Raw genomic sequence first — 20159 nt, forward strand, 5'->3', positions numbered from 1 at the left:
AAATCTTCCTCGATTACGACAAAATTTATGAAATTATTACCCTTTGCATTTATTGCCTGGCACTTAATATTAAATAGGCTTAAATCATTATCGACATAAACAATTCCACAAATTAATTTTCGCCACACATACAACCCACCAACGCCTTACAAGTATTTGCACAGACATATGTGCAAAAAACACACATACACAAAGCTGCGCATAGCGATATCTTGTTTTTGTCTAAGCAGCCGCTGTCATTCTGCATAGACACGCTAAATTTGGCCCTGTTGGCATATTAATCTGCATATCTATCAAATCGCTTGCCAGCGCAATTTTCCTCCTTTCACTCTTTTTCACTTTGTTTTTGTCGTTGTTGTTGTTTTCTACCTTTCTTTTGCAATTTTGTTTTTGACAAGCGAGCGGCCGACAGCTGCCGTTAGTTTGGCATATTTTGACAGTTCTCAATAAGGTCTGAGCAGGAGTCTCCATAGAAATTTGTAGATATAGATACATATATGTTCTGGCGTATTTGTGCCCGCTTAAGGCCTAAAATATCCGTAGAGAGCTCGGATTCGATATTGCGCTTACATAGTGCTATTACTTGCCACTAACAGCGATAGTGGCGGTGGCAGCAACAACAGTTGCGAATGACAACGCAGCTGGTTGATGGAGAGAGAAGCGTGTAGTCGCTGACAATTTTTATTGTTGTTGTTGTCTTCTTTTTGGAAGTGGAGGCAAGGGAGACTCTGCAACATTGTTTTTTGTTGTTGTTTTGGCTTTATTTTACGTTTTTTTTTGTTGTGGTTATTTTTGTTGTTGTTGTCATATTTTGCAGCTGCCTTCGAAGACAACTGAATTTCTTGCTGCTAATATATTATTTTTGTTTTTCATGTCGTTGTTGCTTTTCGTGTTGTTGTTGTTCTTTTTCATGTCTTTGTTGTTTTTCATCTTGTTGTTGTTTTTCTTGCTCTTGTTGTAGTTGTTTTCAATTTTGTTGTTGTTGTTTTTTTCATATTGTTGCTGTTTTTCTCTTTCCCCCACATCGTGTGCGGCATTCGACACTTGCTGGCGGCAAACTGCGGAAGTAGCAGCAAAATGCCACATATGTGCACTTTCGACCCCTCAACTTCCCCCTCTTCGCTCCCCTTAGCAACACCACTGCTTGTGTCTTATTTATTTCTTTCCGACTAGTTAGCGAAAACAACGCTTATCTGTTGGCTGGAATTGGCAGCAGCAGAAGACAGCCGTAGCGCTTGTGAAATTGGCATGTGAGCCTTGTTGTTTTTGTTCTTATTGTTGTTGTGCTTTTGTTTCCAGCTCCATGCGTATTTATTTTGACAGTTTTTCGGTTTGTTTGCCACATTTTTTTGGGCTATTCCTTCTATTACTTTTATTAGTTTTCGCCGCTTTTTTGCGGTCGCCATGACTGCACACACATTTGTGGCACAAAACACTAACACATATACACAGACACATACACATATACACAGTAGAATAATACTAAAGTGTGCGTGCTATTAAATATTAAAGCGCACTTTTCGCATAAAATTTCCTCGCACAAAACAAATTTCCACTGCCAAACTGTTTGCGCGCCTAAAAGCGCGCCACCATATCGCCGAAAAACAGCTCGATTTCAATATTAAAGCGTCGCATTTGAATTTATTTGAATTTAAAGCGAAATTTTCCGCCCGCGGCCCGTTATTTGTATGCAAATTTTGCAGGCCAACACTTCCGCGTTCGCAGCTGTGCGATTTTCGCGTTTTAAATTTTGCATTGAATATTCAATGGTTGGCCTGCCCAGGCGTGTGAGCGTGTGACGGACACGCAGCCACGCCGCTACGTATAACGGACATTAATATGACAATCAAATAATAAATAACAACAAATGCAATAGCGCAAATAATGGCGCTAGATGGTGTGAGGACATGAGCCTGTTGATGTGTGTGGGGTTGGGTCTCTGTGTGGCCAGTTCCAAATCGATATTTACATGTGCACTTTTGGTCAAAACGGTGCAGTGGGTGCGGCTTAGGGTTTAGTAAATGAATAAATTAGTGAAATGCTGGCATTTTATTATGCTGCGCTAAGTAAATGAAATTATTGGTTCAACTCAATTACAGTGCGCGTTCGGTACGGCTGGCACAGTGGGGAGGTGCTGTGTAAAATGTGAAGAAAAATATTTCTTTTTTGCTAGCGATACTCCATTACAAGATAAAACGTTAACTTCGGTTGTCCCCAAATTCTATTTGCCTTCACAAATACATAAGTTTCCATGTGCACGTTCCCTTTATATTGCAGCTGTATGCTATAGTGTTCCGATCTAGATCATTTTTTCGTAGGTTATATCTTTGGCTTATATAATAATACATGCAAAATTTTGTGAAGATAGCTTATCAAATTATAAAAGTTGTCCATACAAAAACTTAATTTTGATCATTCAGTTCGCATCGGAGCTATAACTTATAGTATTTTAATTTGAAATATTTTCTTGGATATTGCAGCGTTACCTTAGAAATGATTTGTGTCAAATTTCGTGAAGATATCTCGGCCACTAAAAAAGTTTTCCCTACAAGTATTCCGATCGTTAAGTTTTTATCGCAGCTATATGCTATAGTTTTTCGATTTTGGTTACTCCGAAAAATTTTTGAAAAAATTTAGCGCGATAACTCAAAAATTGTCGGACTAATTCGCGAGTTCGCATATATTAGTAGCGGATTCAGAGGGGAAATGGGTGAAATTTCCCCCCAAGGGCTTAATGGCTTATTAGTAATTTTACTACTCTGTAAAAATAAACAGAAATATAATTAAAAAATTTGCCATTTTATTACAGAAACAAAACTAAAGACTGTCTCCATTTTTTAATATAATAAATAGTGCTAAGATACCACTGAAATTACAAATTGTAGCAACGTATGTATATTAAATTGTTAGTAAATCCAATCAGATCCGTAACTGAAAGTGCTAAATTTGAAGCGGCGCGGCTTGTTAGAGAACTTGAAATAGATGCGGCATTCAGCTCCATCTGTGGTATGTTCCGCGGTTTATCCTCCAAATTTTCCAATATTGAAAAATTAGTAATTGAAAAAATAATGAAACAGCGAGAAAAGCAACGATACTCATCGCTGCCGTGTCCAAATTTCAATTTACAATTTTGATTTTTTTCCTATGTGACTTATTCACTCAGCGTGATTCTTCAGAAAAATACGATCGATCTGGCGAAGGCATCAAATATGACAGCTACGCTGCTTGTAACGTTTCGAAAATGAAGGCAAAAAGCATAGGAACATTTTCGAACGGAACGGAGCAGGAACGAAAAAACGGAGGCAGAACTGTAAAATGACGAAGAAAAACCAAGAATCTGCGACCGGCAAATAAAACGCGAAATTTTCTGCATTAAAACTTGCGAAAAATACTATATCGTCTCAGTGTACGTGCCTCTGTTGGATACAATCGGCGAAGATTTTAAGACGCGCTTTTCCAGAGAAGTATTGAATGGATGTCAACTGAGTTTGCTGCTTTCAGAAAAAGTATGTGTTTTGAAAACCAAAGAAATGGAAAATCTTATTGACTGCTTGATAGATAGATTCAAAGGCCCATTGGATAATGACAACGTTGACGACGTTTGAAGCCCAAAGGTGAACTCGAACACTGGCAGTGCCATTGGGGGCAGAAGCAAAAGTCAAAAGACAACAAGTTACGGGCTTAGGAAACGTTGGTGAACTGCGATGTAGACCTATACCCCTTAATTCATAGTTTTCTTCGCATATTCTGCACACTTTCTTTGACGAATGCGTGATCTTAACGCCCTTTTTCGACACTTCGCCGCATAAAAATGTGGCTGAAGACGAACATGCTTCATGTGGCTTCAAAGGTGATCTCTTAGAACAAGCGAGATTGAAAATGGTATAATGTGAGAAATGTCAAAAATGTCTCAAAGCTGTATTCTTGGAAAGCTTTATCATGATTGATATATATATTAATGATATATTCATTTATTCTTGGTGCGTATACTGGGAAGTGAAAGTTTCAAATGATTTTGCGCATTTTCACACTGTAATATAAAAATATCAGAGGAATGTCATGCACCAAAATTTAATTGAAATCGATCCGGCGAGTCCCGAGGTATGTGCTTACCTCTGATATCTCGCAGTGAGGTAGATTTCCGAGGTTAAAATTGTCTTAAATCCAAAAATCAAAAGATTTTACTATTGCTATAGATGCATTCAGATAAAGATGGAAGAAGTAGTAAAAAATTTGTATTTTGTTTTGTCAAAATGGCGGCTTCCCAAAATAGGAAAAAATTTACACTTCAGAGTGGCCTAGAAACCAAAATTACACTACTCAACAAATCTGACGGAAAAATTTGCGACTACTGTGCTAAGAGGTCAATGCTTCGAGAAATATGCTTTTCAAGTTTCTGGAGCTGAAAGACTGAATAAGTTGTCGCTTCTGCACGTATTGTAACTAATCTACAAATTCACATATAAAATAAGCCACCGAAAAGTATTTGTGCAATCCAAAGGTCACTACGAACCACTGTACTCAAGTACAATGACCGCAGAATGCTTAAATTGTATAAATAGCGAAAAGTATAAGTCAACGTTTGAAAATAAACCAATAATATAAATAAAATTTTATATTATGTGGCCACGTTAGGAATATGTCTGAATGCAACACAAAAGGTCGATAGGCCACCGCCTCCCTGCTACAAACACACACATCCACCACGCACATCTCTGAACTGCATAGCAAGGCGTAGGACAACATAACTGAAGCGATATTGTAAGCGTAGTCGTCTGCTTTGCGTTCGTAAATGGCGCTTAACTAAAATTGTTGACATTACAGTGAGCGCTCACAATGCGCATTTAATATGAATAATTAAATATGGCAACGCGGCTGTCCAACATGAAGCTCATCAATATTGGTGTGTGGGACGGTTGCTCCCAAGTGGCAAATGGCGCTCTGCGGTGCCGCGTTACAGCGGAATTTAGTAAGAATACTTGTATGTATGTGCGGGTGTGTGTGTGTGTGAGTGTGGATATTAGTGTGCTTCATTTTCCAATTAATTATTTAAAAAATAAAAGCGTCAAGCGTTATTCAATGAAAAGCGATTAGTTCGTAATACTAAAGGAGCTCGGCAAGAGCTGCACACAAGTGGTGGCATAAGAAGCAAGGTATGGCATAAATAATAGTTATAATATTGCCATTAGTTTATTAGAGTCAACAGTCGAGGCGCAAAATAGTGCGACTATTGAAGAAAATGCTATTTCGCACAACTTCGATATCGGTGGTACCGAGATATAAGGAATTTTTCGGGGAACAAAGGACATATGCATACAATTTTCAGCTGCCGCTGTAAGATATAACCAATATGTAACTACTATATAACCAATATATAACTAATATATAACCAATATATATATAACTAATATATAACCAATGTATAACTAATATATAACCAATATATAACTAATATATATAACCATTTTATTATCGAAAAGGATTTTAAGTTATTTTGCATTTTAGGTAACTTTAAATTCTACTTAGTAAAAATCTTCCCTTTCTACACTAAGGTTAGAAGCATACTGGTTATCCTGCTGATACTCATAGTTAGTCAACTTAGAAAACGTGAAAGGTTCATAACGTTCCAGCAATTCATACATTTTTCGTTCTTATAAGGAATTGCGAATCAAACTCGTTTAAATTTGAACTCTCAGTGATGCAGAAAAATAAGCCAACCTACATACATTTTACATTTTTTCGAATTTTTGCGATAATACAAGATCGGTTCTTGCTGGGAAATATACCAGGAAGATAAATATACATATACGACTGATCTCAGATTATCCAAGCGTGCTAATACAGAATTAAAAATATCACTAGTGTAGTGAAAAATGTATCTGGCATCGTTGGAATATGAGAAGGATCACTGAAAACCATTGTGAAAGATCATTTCAGTTTCGGTTGGTTCCAAAATCACCCTATGTTTTCGAAAAACAGCGTCGCGTTGACGTCTATGCAGCAATGTTTTCCGACCATCAGGATGTCATGAAACGTATTATTACTTGGTATGAGCCTTGGATCGATGCTTATGACCCAAAAATAGATAAACAATATCGTGACAAAGATGAGCCGAAGCCGAAAAAAACCACGTCAAATCAGTTCAAATATTAAGGTTGAGTTGACAGTTATTGTATTGCGTATTTTGGGGATATTTTCCATACTCATTATTATTCTGATTGAAACCACCTACACATCGCGACAGTAAATTGTCATAGCTGAGCTTTTCACAAATTGGCTAGCTTCTAAAACATGAGCAGGTGTGGGAGAATAATTGTAAGTATTTAAAAAAAAATTATCAAATTTTCAAAAATGAAAAAAATACAAAAAATATAAAAAAAAACGGCCCACTCCGGAATTAGCAAGAATAGTTGTCAAATTAATTGAAGTTTTTTTGAGGAAAAAAAAATAAAAAACAACTGACGATTTTACATTAAAAAAACAAATTATTTTATATAATTGATCGTGTTAAATTTTTTTCGTGTATTTTTTCGAAAAGTTCATTCAAAAGCAAAAATTTAAAAAAAAAAGGTCCCCAAAGTCAATTTCTACAAAAGTTATGGCTATTTGAAAATAAAAAAAGCCATTTTTTTGAAAAATTCATAACTTTTTTGAAGTTGGACAAAAAATTTTGAAAAATTCTCAAAAATGTTTTTCAAAGGGTAGAAAAGGATGGATAAGTTTCAGCAAAATCTAAAGAGGTCGGGTTCAAAAGTGATCGATTTGGTATGGAATACCCCATATATAGGTGGCAAGCTCTGCTACCAGCGCCGAGAGCTTGCGGCTACTGCTGGCTACTTGCTCTCGAGCATCAAAGAGCGCCCGAGTTCGAAAGTATTTGTCGGATTTACTTTGAAATTTCAGAGAATATTTTCAAGACATTATACTTTTAGAAAATGCAAGAATATTTTTTTTAATGCTAACTGTCCCTAACTCCTTAACACAGATCTAACCTTAAGCTGATTTTGGATTTCTGATATGACGTAAGCTCAATAATCTTTTTGATTAATATATATACGAGTCTTGAAAATTTCGTGTTAAGTTATGCCTTTATAAATAACATACTAGAATTTCACATCGATATTTCAAATATTAAAGCTAGTAAAGTGCTGGCTAAATTATATTTTTTTTTAACAATTTTTGATATATTGTCGACTTCGGCAAAAATTCTCGTCTTTTAGATTGCTACACCAAGTCTGCCCCTTAAATACGGTATAATAAATTTTTTACTTGTTTATATAATAATTTTTATTATGTAAGCTTTAATAAAAAAACAAAACAAAAATAATAAAAAAAAAAAAAAAATTTTTTTACTTGTGTTGCAATAATTTTCGCGCACACTGTATGTAACTGCTATGCGCTGTCGAAGTGCATTTGAATATACACACACACACACACACGCTTAGGGCCATTGTGTCTGTGTGCTGTCATAACATTTTAATAACAAAAATAGAATTGAAATTGAAAAGAGAAACGAAAATAATCTAGTTATTAGTGGTAAATTGAATTTGCTAACTGACAGTTGAGTTTCATGTACGTACATGCAGTTGCAGGTATTTAGCTGATACATGAGTGCGCTTGTGGTAATAAAGTAAAAAATATACAGAGAATGGCTAATAAGCATTTACATAAATTTATTGTTGTTATTTCACTGATGACTTTATTGAAGCTTGTAGCACGAACATAAAAAGTGATATGAGCAAGGGCGCTAACTATTAAGCGGGCATACACACATACATACATACATACATTAATATAAATATGTATATACATATGTGAGACATGGATCAATAGCTATTATGCTTAGTAGCGCATTTATATAAATAAATTGATAAACTCTACTATTATGTGGTTATGTATATATCGTCATCATATTTACTACTACTACTTAAAGCGGATCGATTACATTTTATGCTTCAAATATCGGCTCTGAAATGTTACTAATTGGACAACAGCCAACGGTACTGTTATTACTGAAAACCTATTTGAGCCTTCATGACGACCACCATACATCCTTAGGTAGAAACATATATACACATATATACACACATATATACACATATACACATATATTTATAAATACATTTTCATTTACAGCGTTGCACATTCACAAATCAATGAGTTGTTAGCGAACAATGACGAGCTAATTAATTCCCTCAAGTGTTTCCTTCGTCATTGTCACAAAGCATTTGCTGCTGAAGTAACTATTTCAGTGGGGCATGAAGCGTAGCCATATGATAAGTATGGTAGTGTTCTGCGCGCTTTGCTGCTGCAAGTCATTTGTGTGTATGTCAACAGTAACGGTGTAAAGAGTTTATAGATTAGTTTATTACTGAGGACTTAATTTGTATGTTTTTTAATGAGAAAATAACAAAAATAGAATTGATATCCGTGAAAAATAGAAACGAAAATAATCTAGTTTTTAGTAAATTTTCATTGAATTTTGTCCGAACGTTCAGTTTGTATAGCAAAATGCAAGAAAACTGCCTTAAAAATATTAAAAAGGTTGCTGTGAATAAATATAGTAGTTCATTCAAATGATTTATTTTCACATATATTATATCCCGCATTTTTGCAATCAACTGTCATAGCTTAAAAGTATGAGCTGTGAACACGTCTTATAACCTCTCTGCGAAACAAATCTCTATCTTGAGATCTCGAGCCAATTATTACGGGGAATGTCGGGCCACATAGTTTTTTACATTTGACATGCTAACTTCATATAAGTCATTTTTTTCAACATATGGCGATGGCGTTTTCTACGATAATAATCTATGTTAAATTTCATACAGATAAATGTCAAATTCCGAACGTTCAGTTTGTATAGCAGCTATATGCTACAGTGATCCTATACCTGCCATTCCGACAAATATTCAGCCTCTTGGTGAGAAAAGGTCGTGCTGAAACGAACCAGATTGATATCTCATAAGTTGAGGGACTAGTTCATATATATCAGACGGATATTACTAAATCGATTCTGGTCGTCATGCGGATCCTTTGCACATATATTATATATATGTACATTATGGGGCCGACGTTTGCTTCTGGGTTTATTGAGGCAGGGTACCCTAGCCCCTCTATCAGTAGAATGAGAACTGGTCGGTGGTACCCTCGCCGCCTGTGTTCCACTACTGGATAAGTGGACTTCGTGGGAACTTAGCGAGCATTAGTATCGGCTCATGCGTTGTCGAAACAAACTTTTGGTCCAGAATCGATCACAAGCGATGCGAGCGTAGTGAGCTCTTTGCCCTCAGTAAGCCTAACCTCTTACTAGTTGTGTGGGTTCAAATAGAACATAGCCCCAACGGCGTCCTTGCTCTAAGGTTGAGGATCTTACACGATGTCAGCTGCAGAAAGGCGAAGTCAAATCAACTCAACAGTTTTTTCTTGATTGTCCCGCGTTTTTGAGATAAAACTTAAACACTTGGGAGCACATAATTTCAGTTGTCCCAACGAACTCGAGGAAATAGAATAAAGGACTACATAAAGGCATCTACAAGTATAGTAAGTGCGATCAACCATCAAACCTAACCTAACCTTTCTTCTAGGTGTTACAAACTTCCTGACAAAATTCAAAACGACAACACTGTTCATGGTAACAAATATTGAGGCACCGTTTTGAACAATTGATATACATATATTTCCGACATCATTTAATAGTAACAAATATTGAGGCACCGTTTTGATGAATTGATTGATATACATATATTTCCGACATCATTTAATAGAAAGGAGGTGTAACAAATTCGAGAAATTAATATTTGAAAAATCAGTTGATGTCTATGGAAGATGAGAAAGGAGGAAGATAAAATAAAATTATGATATAGAGCGAAAATGGGAGAAAGCGGGAAAGGTGGAGAAAGATAAAGTGAGAGAGGAAGAGCAAAGAAACAGTTGAAAAAGAATTCCAAACCATTCTGGGTACAAATTAGGCTAGAGAGCGAAAATTAGAGAGAGAGAGAAGAGCAGGGAAGCTGTTCGAATCATATTGACTGAATGAAATCCTTGTCAAAGGATTATCTTTTAAGAAAAAGTCGTTTGAAATATAATTTACACAAAAAAGTTTAAATTCTCTGTATGCGAGTGGCTTTCGAAAGCACAACTCAAATAAAATTAATCTGTACTACTGTGGGCAAAAATGGTAAGACTTCTTAATTCGTTGAAATATTTTTCTTCTAGGTTGATAGAACTGTGCGACATTTTATATCAAAACAATCATTGGTGTTTCGTACACGCTTGTCTTCTGAAGTACATAAAGTGCATATGGCGATCTTTACGATGTTTTTTGTAAATTTTGTGTGTGGAATCAAATTTCTGGAGCCAAAACGTTTAGAATGTTGGAAAAGACCTTCGGTGATAATTTTTTGTCGTGAGTTAATGTTTTGATTGATAAAAATCATTCAAATAGGGTCGATGAGGCGTTGACAACAAACCACGTCCAGGACGGCCATCGACATCAACTGACGATCAATACGTCAATAAAATAAAGGAATTGGGGCTTGAGGATAGATGACTAACAGTCAGAGATCTTACTGGTATCATTAGGATATCGTTTGGATCAGTGAAAACCACTTTGAAAGATCATTTGGGTCTAAAAAAAGTGAGAGCGCGATTGTCATAGCGTTAACGTCTGTGAAACTACGCTTTCCGACTACCAGAATATCACATTAGTACTGGCGATGAGCCTTGGATCTATGACCAGGAAATAAACGATCAATCGGCGGAATATCGTGAAAATGTTGAACCGAAGCTGAAAAACCCACCTCAAAGCAGGTCAAAAATAAGAGTTATGTTGACAGTTTTCTTCGATTATCGAGGTGCGGTGTACTCCGAATTCCTTCCGACCAGCCAAAATATCAACAAAGAATACTATTTGAGTGTTATACGTCGTTAAAGGTTTCTGGAAGTTATTATTATTTTTTTTAAAGCTTGAAATATAAGTTATGCACTGGTATAAATACCGTGAATCCGACCCAGCTGGCAGGCATAATAGATTTATTTATCAAGGTAGCTGTTTTGCTCAAAAAGTATAAGTCGAGAAGTTCTATGTCATCGCCTTTAAAACATTGAAATAATCTAATCCATGTTTAGCAATCGGGGGCCTAATTAAATTATAATCAGAAGAATAAGTACGGAATAAATAGATAAAGTTGCTGCGACGAATTTCAGAGAAGAATATTTATAAATGACATTCAGAATTGGCTTTTCTAAGTAAGCTCTTTGGATTTATGCTGATTCCATTTGTCGCCGGCATCTCCTGCATTAGGTCATATTTGATGATGTGGAAAACTGAGTAAACTTATTATTAAATATAATTTTTCTTGTCATTTAACTAGCCGTTATGAAAGTAGACAAATTTAATTCCACCCAGTGTATGTAAGTGAATTGACGGAAACACCGTTAACTGCCCTGCTCGACAAGTTTAATTAGCATCGAAATGCATTATTTATATATTAAAAGCGCTGCCTTGAATTGATTTGCAGTAGTTTAACAGCGTAAATGCTCGCTCAACAGGACAAAAAATATTTACCAAAGCACTCACCTGCACCAAATACATTGTCATATATACATACATATGTATGTGTGTCATCAAATGCAATTATTTTTGCGTTAATTTTTGTATTGATTTTTTAAGTTATTTAATTGGAACTGTTTAACAATATTGCATTGTTGTTGTTGTGCGCTTTTTTATTGCATTTGTTTTTTTATTGTTGTTGATTTTGCAATGTTTTCTGACATTTCGCACATGTCTGTAAATGCATTATGCAAAATGTTAATTTAAATGACAAATATGTGCACGTATTCATTACTTGTAATTAATATTTGTTTACCGTTATGTAGGCAATCATGTAAGTATGAAAAACAGCTACTACATTTACACGAGACGTATAGACATACTCTTAGGTATAAGTAGGAAGTGTGGATGAGGTTCGTGGTACATAAAATAATCACCACAACTTTACAAGCAACATAGTACAACCGTTGAAACATCAGTTGAAACGTCAGTTGTTTAATGGCAACTAATTCGCTTATCGCAGAAACGGAGTATAGCTGAAGTCCTGTCGAAAAAGGTTTACGGTTTGACAGAGAACGTTTATACCCATTCTGGACAACGTATGAAACAATTACAACTCAACTACAACTGCAATTCAACTATAACTACAATTCAACTATAACTTAACGTTACAATTCAACTATAACTTAACGTTTTTAATAATATAAAACGTTAATACCATTTCTCGAAAACGTATATAACAATTACAACGCAATTACAATTACAACTTAACTACAACTAAACTCGACTATAACTAAAAAAATGTAAGGTGTAACATAGAACGTTAATACCATTTCTGGACAACGTATATAACAATTACAACCCAACCACAATTACAACTCAACTACAATTACAACTCGACTATAACTACAACCGGTGGAAGCAATAACTTATTTTTCGGGCAATCATCTGCCGCTTTAAAAATTCCAAATGAAGTATAACTACAACCAACAACATGTTTAGGTAAATACGAGATATCTGAAAAAGGTGTACAATTTTTATAAAAATTACAACGCAACCATAACAACAACCAACGACTGGAACTTATGTGAAAGCGATTAGGAAAGGCAAAACTTTCTTAGGTGATTATCCAAGGCTTTTAAGGATTCCAAATCAACTATAATTACAACCCATGAACTGTTTAAAGCTATCGAAACAGCAAATTTTTGAGTAGTCAAATATTAAAAGCCTTTAGAATACGAATAAAATTAATTCTGAAAATAATAAGTCATTAAAGCTGTAGAAAGTATAGCAAATAGAGAGATTACGACTGAGGTTGATTATGACAAATTCACTGGATATGATTTGCATAGCATTGTGGTTAATAATAGAACTTCTAGGTTGCGTTTATAACATGTTAACTGATTGTGTCATACCTTATGCATACGCAAACCTGGTCTTCATGTGAAAAAAAACGTAATTTCTTTACATTTGGACTTACTTTATTTCCACGAAAACTATATACAGACTTAAGTCTTCATAAATCAAGTTTGTAAGGCAATAACAAAGAATATAACTCGCCCAAAGTTCACACTTAGTTTTTTTGGTTTCTGGAAAGCTTGAAGATACCTAAAGATAAATACAGATGATGAGTAGATAGATACAGACAGTTAGTTGAACCATTTGGCATACTGTTTCAACTAAGTAGCTGTTTTCAAACAAACAATTTTTTCTGCGCTTTCCCTTTCCGATGGTGCGATAATTATTAGGTAAAAACCTTTCAAAAACCTCTTACTCAACAAAGCCGATAAAGGAAGTTAACCGTCACCTCTTTTTGATATGACAGATGTCTAAGGTTCTTTCACTGCATAAAATAAATTGTAAGTGTTTTGTTGGAATCCATATTCGCCAAAATACCATAGGTTTGCTTATTAAGGCCGCCAGATAAGCAATTTATATTTGTACAACTGATCAGCGAGACGAGTTCAGTCGACTTAGTCTCTACATCTAGTCTCTCAGTTGTTGATTTAACTATGCATAATTCTGTACAAGTCTTTTTCTCCTCGAGAACCGGCTCATTTGTCGGAACCTTACTATGGCACCACTATAAGTTATAGACTTCATACAAACTGACCGAATCTAATCTAGTCTTTATGTGGAAACACTTTGTATTTGTTGATATATCTTCACGAAATTTGGCACCGATCATTTTCCTAGCTAACGCTAAATAAATTTGGTAAGTTTTTTCAATTTGAACTACTATAGCATATAGTTGCCATACAAAGTGATCGACCAAAATAAAAACCTTGTATGGAAAACTTTTTTATTTGACAAGATATCTTAACAAAATTCGTCATGGCTTATTATCAAGGGCAACCGCACAATGTAGGAAGAAAAAATTTAAATCGAATTCGCTAAACATATAGCTGCCATGCAAACCGACCAATCAAAATCCATTAATTGTAGAGATATTATTTTTTCTGATTTCTTTTCTCTTGTTTGCAAGTACTTGCAACTTTTTCGTTTTACAATTATTTATAAGCAGGGAATTTATGAAATTTTAAATATTTTTTAATATAAATTTTATCAAGAATTTTGCGAGATCAAATTTTTGTTGGAAAATATTTTTAATTTTCTGCCAAATATTTTCCATTTTCTGTTAAATATTTTTAAGTCAGTGTTATGAACAATATATAAAGCTAAATTTCGTGCCGACTGCGCTTGGAAATCCAAACCAAAAATTGAAAATATTTGCACTTGCAGAGGAAATATGTAAATCGAAACGACTGCCAAGACACTATTTGTTGCAAGCAACAAACTACCGTTATATTTATATTAAAAATAATAATTTCACCGAAATGGCTTTTATTGGACATTTTTTGTAGCAAAATTCCATCTAAATATTTATGCAGCATTTTCGTTCATATTGCAAGCCACATGAGCACCCGGGCGTATACGTAACTTTTGTATATGCATATGTATATGCATGTAAATATACTATTGTAAATAAACTACCACACAAGCAATCAAAAGTAATTTTATGAAGTAAAAACAAAGTAACGGTTAGCCATGTTGGCAGCAGAGTTACCGCTACCGCTATGCAAACGCATACACCAGTGGACTGTGGCGCAGCCCAAAAGGTCGCAGTGTGTGTGCTCTTACACATGCATACCGTTATTTGTGTATTATTTGCAGCGCAGTGTTGATGCCAAGAGTGCTGGTGAGCAGCTGCGCAACGCTGGTTGTTTTTCGCTCGGTCGAAAAATACAAACACATATGCACACATACACTCGTAAGCACACACGTGGGTCGTGGGCAGCTACCGCAAGTAACCAACAACAACACAGACAATATAAAACTTAAAATATTAGTTTCATGTGGGCCACACACACACACAAATACATTTACTTTGCCGTTAGTTGCCACACTCAGGCGTAGAGGTCCGTTGCCTTCACTTACACGCTGTAATTTCGTGCACCGAACGCCATGCAACCATGCGTGGTCACCGCTGCGCACCTGTGCCAATGTGTGTGTGGGTGAAAATTAGCAAACACTGTGTCGCATCATTGCTAAAAATGCTTAATTATTCATTAGTCGAGCAGCCGTGCAAATATTGGGCGCTCCTCCGCCCGCCACAGTCATGCCAAGTGCAGAGCGGGCTTTCAATGGAACGCTCACAACAGCGTTGAAGCACTTGCAACATGGTTGTATGTGCCACGTACAGGTGATTAAAGCATGAGTATGTGTGTGAGTGGAAAGTTTGCTTTTGTTTAATTTACATTTACGCCGCAAGCAAATTTTGCATTAGAGAGTGTCGCATCGCAAGCCTTTTTGTGCGCCTGTGTGTGTGTGTGTGTGTGTATGCCACCGTTTTGGTGTGGTTTGGGTCTTATGCAAGTCTGTGTATATGTGTGTATGCTTTCGCCACTACCTGTAATGGGCTTAAGTGATTTTATTAATTTGATTGCACAGCAGCCTCACACCAACTACCGGCTGGCCAATGGTTAGTGCAGAGTGTTCGCAGCTCACACGCAAGCACACATGCCTACATACATATATGCATTCATTAGCGGCGTATATGCTTGGTGTGAAATACCGTTAGATTATAGATTACAAAATTGCTGCTCGCTGTTTGGCGCTCAAAAAACATTTCAACTTCAATTAATTTTAGTGCAAAATATTTTTTTTTACATTTCATGTTATGTAATTACCGTTAATGTAATTTAATGTCATTAATGAGGACGGTAATTAAGTGTATTAAAATGTGTTAAGAGGTTTTTCGTTATATTTGTCAGTTTATGTTTGTGTTTTCTTATCGTGGGCGCTTACATTTTGTAACTCTATGCCTACGCTCTACGCAGCTTCTCGTAAGCTGGTAAGATATTTTAATTTTCGTTGCATACTTTTTGCCGATTAGGAGGCTGGAAATATTTCGAAATTCTAAAAAATTTGTATTTATTAATGTTTACCGAATGTTTGACTAATAAAAGGTTTTAAAGTCCAAAAGTATGTATTTCTTCTAGATACAGACTACTTTAGCATATGAGATGATTCAATTATATTACTTTCCATACTTTCCAAATGTTATGCGATCCTAAAAGAAGCATCGCAATTGTTTTGGGATCACTTATAAGGAGGCCTATAAGCTGAAATAACATTTAGTGTACCAATCAGAAAAAGAAAGTATTCTTTCGAACGGTAGTCTTCAGCACTCTTTACAAAAGTTTATTCCTAAAATTATATGGACTTATAGCTTCGAAATCAAACTTATAGATGGCGACAGAAATATCTAGAAAATAACAAACAATTTTCATTAAGGAATATGTCGGAAGCATCAATTGGTTCTTGAAAATTTGCTTCTGTTTTGCCTCGGAAATTATTTTTCATGTACATATTTTTTATGAAAACTAATTTTTTCATGAAATAATAAGTCAGATGATCCAATAGAGGACGAGGTGAACTAAGTTTGTAGAAATCTGATGCTTTTAGGCTCCACTAGGGTTCTGTGTAACGAGCACAAGCTTTCGATACCGCCTAGTAGAAGCCGATACAAGTTTAGAGAAGTATATAGCTAACATCGACCAGTTTGTACCAAGAAAAAGCTGAAAATAAAAACAAAGGTAACAGTGAAAAAAGTGAGAAATTCTGCGACCTACAGAGTACGTTTAAAAGTTGAAAAAGGTAGGTGTCTTAGCTAAGTTGAGTCCACAACCTTACACAGGAATATTTTAGTTTGGCCTCTACGTTGTTTGAATCTTTAATAAAAAATGTTAAGCGAAGATTAAGTTTAGCAATTTTTAGTTTTTTGAAGGAGAACTGTTGCCACCTTATTTTTATTTTTAATATAAAATAAATATTTAGAATTAACAAATAGAATAATATGGAAAAGTTAGAAAATGTACTATTGATTCCTGTGGAATAAATGAATAAATAATAAATGTTTAATATTTAAAATAAAATAAATTTACAAATTAATGAATATTGCAGCAACAGATTTGTAAATTCTTAAAATTCTTGAAAAATGTTGCGAAATTAATTATTTTAATTTTTAAAATTACTATGTGTTTAGAAAGAGTTGCCACCGTATTATTATATTTTTTATAAAACATATTTTTTAAAATTAATAATCATTATAATATGGGCAAAATTAAAAAAATACAGCTTTATGAAAGGAAAGCGTTGCCACCTTTCTTTATTTTATATAGACAAATAATATTTTTTAAATTAATTAATATTACAATATTGGCAATCTAGCAAATGTTCCATTGATTTTATTATATGTATGTATATGTATGTATGTATATGTATTCTTCTGACGTGTTGCCACCGTGTTATAATTTTTTATGTAAAGCATATTTTTTAAAATTAATAATTACTATAATATGCGCAACATTTTAAAAAATACAGCTTTTTGAAGGAGAGCGTTGCCACCTTTATATACACAAAGATAATTTTTTGAAATAATTAATATTGCAATATTGGCAATCTAGCATATGCTCCATTGATTTTAATTGTATATGTATGTATATGTATTCTTGAGAAGTGTTGCCACCGTATTATTATTTGTTAAATAAAGCATATTTTTTTAAATTAATAATAAGTGTAATGTAGACAACAAATTAAAATATACAGCTTTGTGAAAGAGAGCGTTGCCACCTTATTAGTGTTTCTTACAAAAAATATATTTTTGAAATTAATACATTGAAATAAGGGCCTCGAAGCAAATCTGGCATTGATTTCTGTGGAGTATATTTTTCAGAAGGGTTGCCACCTGTTTGAATTTTTTTCTAAAAGTAATTTTAATAATTCACTGCTTAAAACAGTCTCAGCAAAGTTTTAGTTCTGTCATGCAAAGTTTTTTAATTTATTATTTCAATTTTAAGCTTTAACGCTTCAATTATTTTTACTGACATGCTGCGCATTCACTCATCGTTGTTTGTTATAACTTCTTGATTAATTAGTAGCATATTTCCACATTTTGATTACTTGCAATTACAATACAATTATTTTAAACAATTAATTCCGCCACGTAACCTATGCCATAAAAATTATTTATCTTTGCTAACACATTCATCATTAATTTTTTCTAGCTCTCATATATGTGAGTTTGTGTGTTTTTGTCTGAGTTCGGCGAAAAAATTCAATTACTTCCATGTTGATACCCAATAAATTAAACAAAAGTCAATGAAAAAAAATCTGCTGCAACGATTACAATAGAAACAGCAAGTGGTGGCAGCGCAAAAACCCCATCAAATGCAGCAAATGGCCTAACAGTGCAAATGCAGTACAAAGGAAAAGCAATAAAAAATGGCAAAACAAAAAGCAAAAGTGCAATTGCACATTTTGTGGGCGAGAACGTGCAAAGCGCACTTAAATGCTGGAAATTTACTTTAACAGCAAGTATTTAAGTAGCAATACGCTGCAGCAGAGGACAAATTGCATATGTTTGCTGTGTGCACACACAAGCATACACACCCACAAACACAAACACCGACAAACAGCCAAAAAAAAAGAGCGTTATTTTTCTGCACTACATTTTTGCACACTCACTGGACAGACATGAAAATAGTTACATGTATAATAAATATTTTTTCTGCCGCTTTTGTAGCTATTTTTCTGCTTGCCTGCATTTAGGCGCCGCCGCTGTGCCTTTTTCATTATGGCGCCATTGCAGCGTTTGTGCAACTTTGTTTGTGCGCCATTCTGCTTGCTTGCACCCACTGGCTGATGTTAATTGTCGTTATGGTTGTTGTTTTTGGTGTTGTTGTTGTTGTTTTCGCCTACTATGTTTGGACACTTTTTGTCCAGCATTTGCGCCGACATTTGGCCTAATTTCTGCGGTTGTTTTGCGGCGATTTGTTGTTGCCGCTGCCATTTTTTGTTGCCTACACCATGCTGCAGCAGCACTTGCCGCGCGCCAGGGCCAAATTAGTACATGTATTTCACGTGAAAGTGACAAAAGGAATTGCATTCCTTCGAAAACATGTGTCTGTCGGCCATTTTAATTTACTTTTACAAGCTTAAGACCTTAATAAATAAAAAAAAAAAACATTTTTTGAGGCAATTGGCGATCGAGAAAAGTTGGAGTGCTGCATTTTAGTGTTTTTGTGTTTCAAATGCTTGCAACCTTTTTTAGATACAAATTAAATTAAGCATTTTCTTTACACATTATTACAAAATTTCCTTTTCAATCTTGAATTTCACCACGAAATTTCCCAAAAAGTAACCTTAAGTGTGTTCCAAAAATTTTTGCATAAAAAACTTGTGCGCAGTCTTTATGCATTTGGCGTCGCTCTCTCAAGGTTTATTGCTTTATTTTAGGCGCATCGCCATTGCTTTAAATACATTTCTACTTTGTACGTAACGGTAATTGTCAAATCAACAATATTGCGTAATTTATAAGTACTGTTTAACTCCTAAAATTATGCATGCAAAATATCTTAATTATCTCGATGGCAGAATTGCTCCAAGGTAGTTTGCATTTATTACCATAATTATGGTAATTAATACTTTTTTACTGTTTCGTTTGAATGTGGGAGTATTTATGTACAGTATGGTGCAATTAACTTTTATTGACAGATTGTAAATTGAGCTCCCAGTAGATTAGATAATTAGGACAATATGAAGCAAATTCTCTTCTATTTGAGGATAAAAGAGATGAGAAGTAATTTTATTTGCAATTTGTAATTTATAATTTTTTATTTGTAATTTGTAATTTGTAATTTGAAATTTTAAATTTGTAATTAGTAATTTGTAATTTGTAATTTTTAATTTGTAATTTGTAATTTTTAATTTGTAATTTGGTAATCTGTAATTTGTAATTTATAATTTGTAATTTGAAATTTGTAATTTGTAATTTGTAATTAGTAATTTGTAATTAGTAATTTGTAATTTTAATTTGTAATTTGTAATTAGTAATTTGTAATTAGTAATTTGTAATTTGTAATTTTTAATTTGTAATTTGTAATTTGTAATTTGTAATTTATAATTTGTAATTTGTAATTTGTAATTTGTAATTTGTAATTTGTAATTTGTAATTTGTAATTTGTAATTTGTAATTTGTAATTTTTAATTTGTAATTTGTAATTTGTAATTTGTAATTTGTAATTTGTAATTTGTAATTTGT

At 34.2% G+C, this 20159-nt stretch overlaps 1 protein-coding gene and 1 long non-coding RNA gene across 9 annotated transcripts in view; one reads left to right on the forward strand and one right to left on the reverse strand.

Annotated features, from left to right (window-relative positions):
* LOC126750933 (tyrosine-protein phosphatase 99A) overlaps nt 1–20159 on the reverse strand; it is a 519418-nt gene that overhangs the window by 461486 nt on the left and 37773 nt on the right. The window lies entirely within an intron of this gene.
* Nucleotides 7551–8391, forward strand: LOC126751012 (uncharacterized). The gene is made up of 3 exons (XR_007665844.1): nt 7551–7622; nt 7709–8058; nt 8137–8391. It is a non-coding gene; the product is annotated as an uncharacterized LOC126751012 (long non-coding RNA).

The sequence above is a fragment of the Bactrocera neohumeralis genome, chromosome 2 (genome assembly GCF_024586455.1).
Source record: "Bactrocera neohumeralis isolate Rockhampton chromosome 2, APGP_CSIRO_Bneo_wtdbg2-racon-allhic-juicebox.fasta_v2, whole genome shotgun sequence".
Lineage (NCBI taxonomy): Eukaryota > Metazoa > Arthropoda > Insecta > Diptera > Tephritidae > Bactrocera > Bactrocera neohumeralis.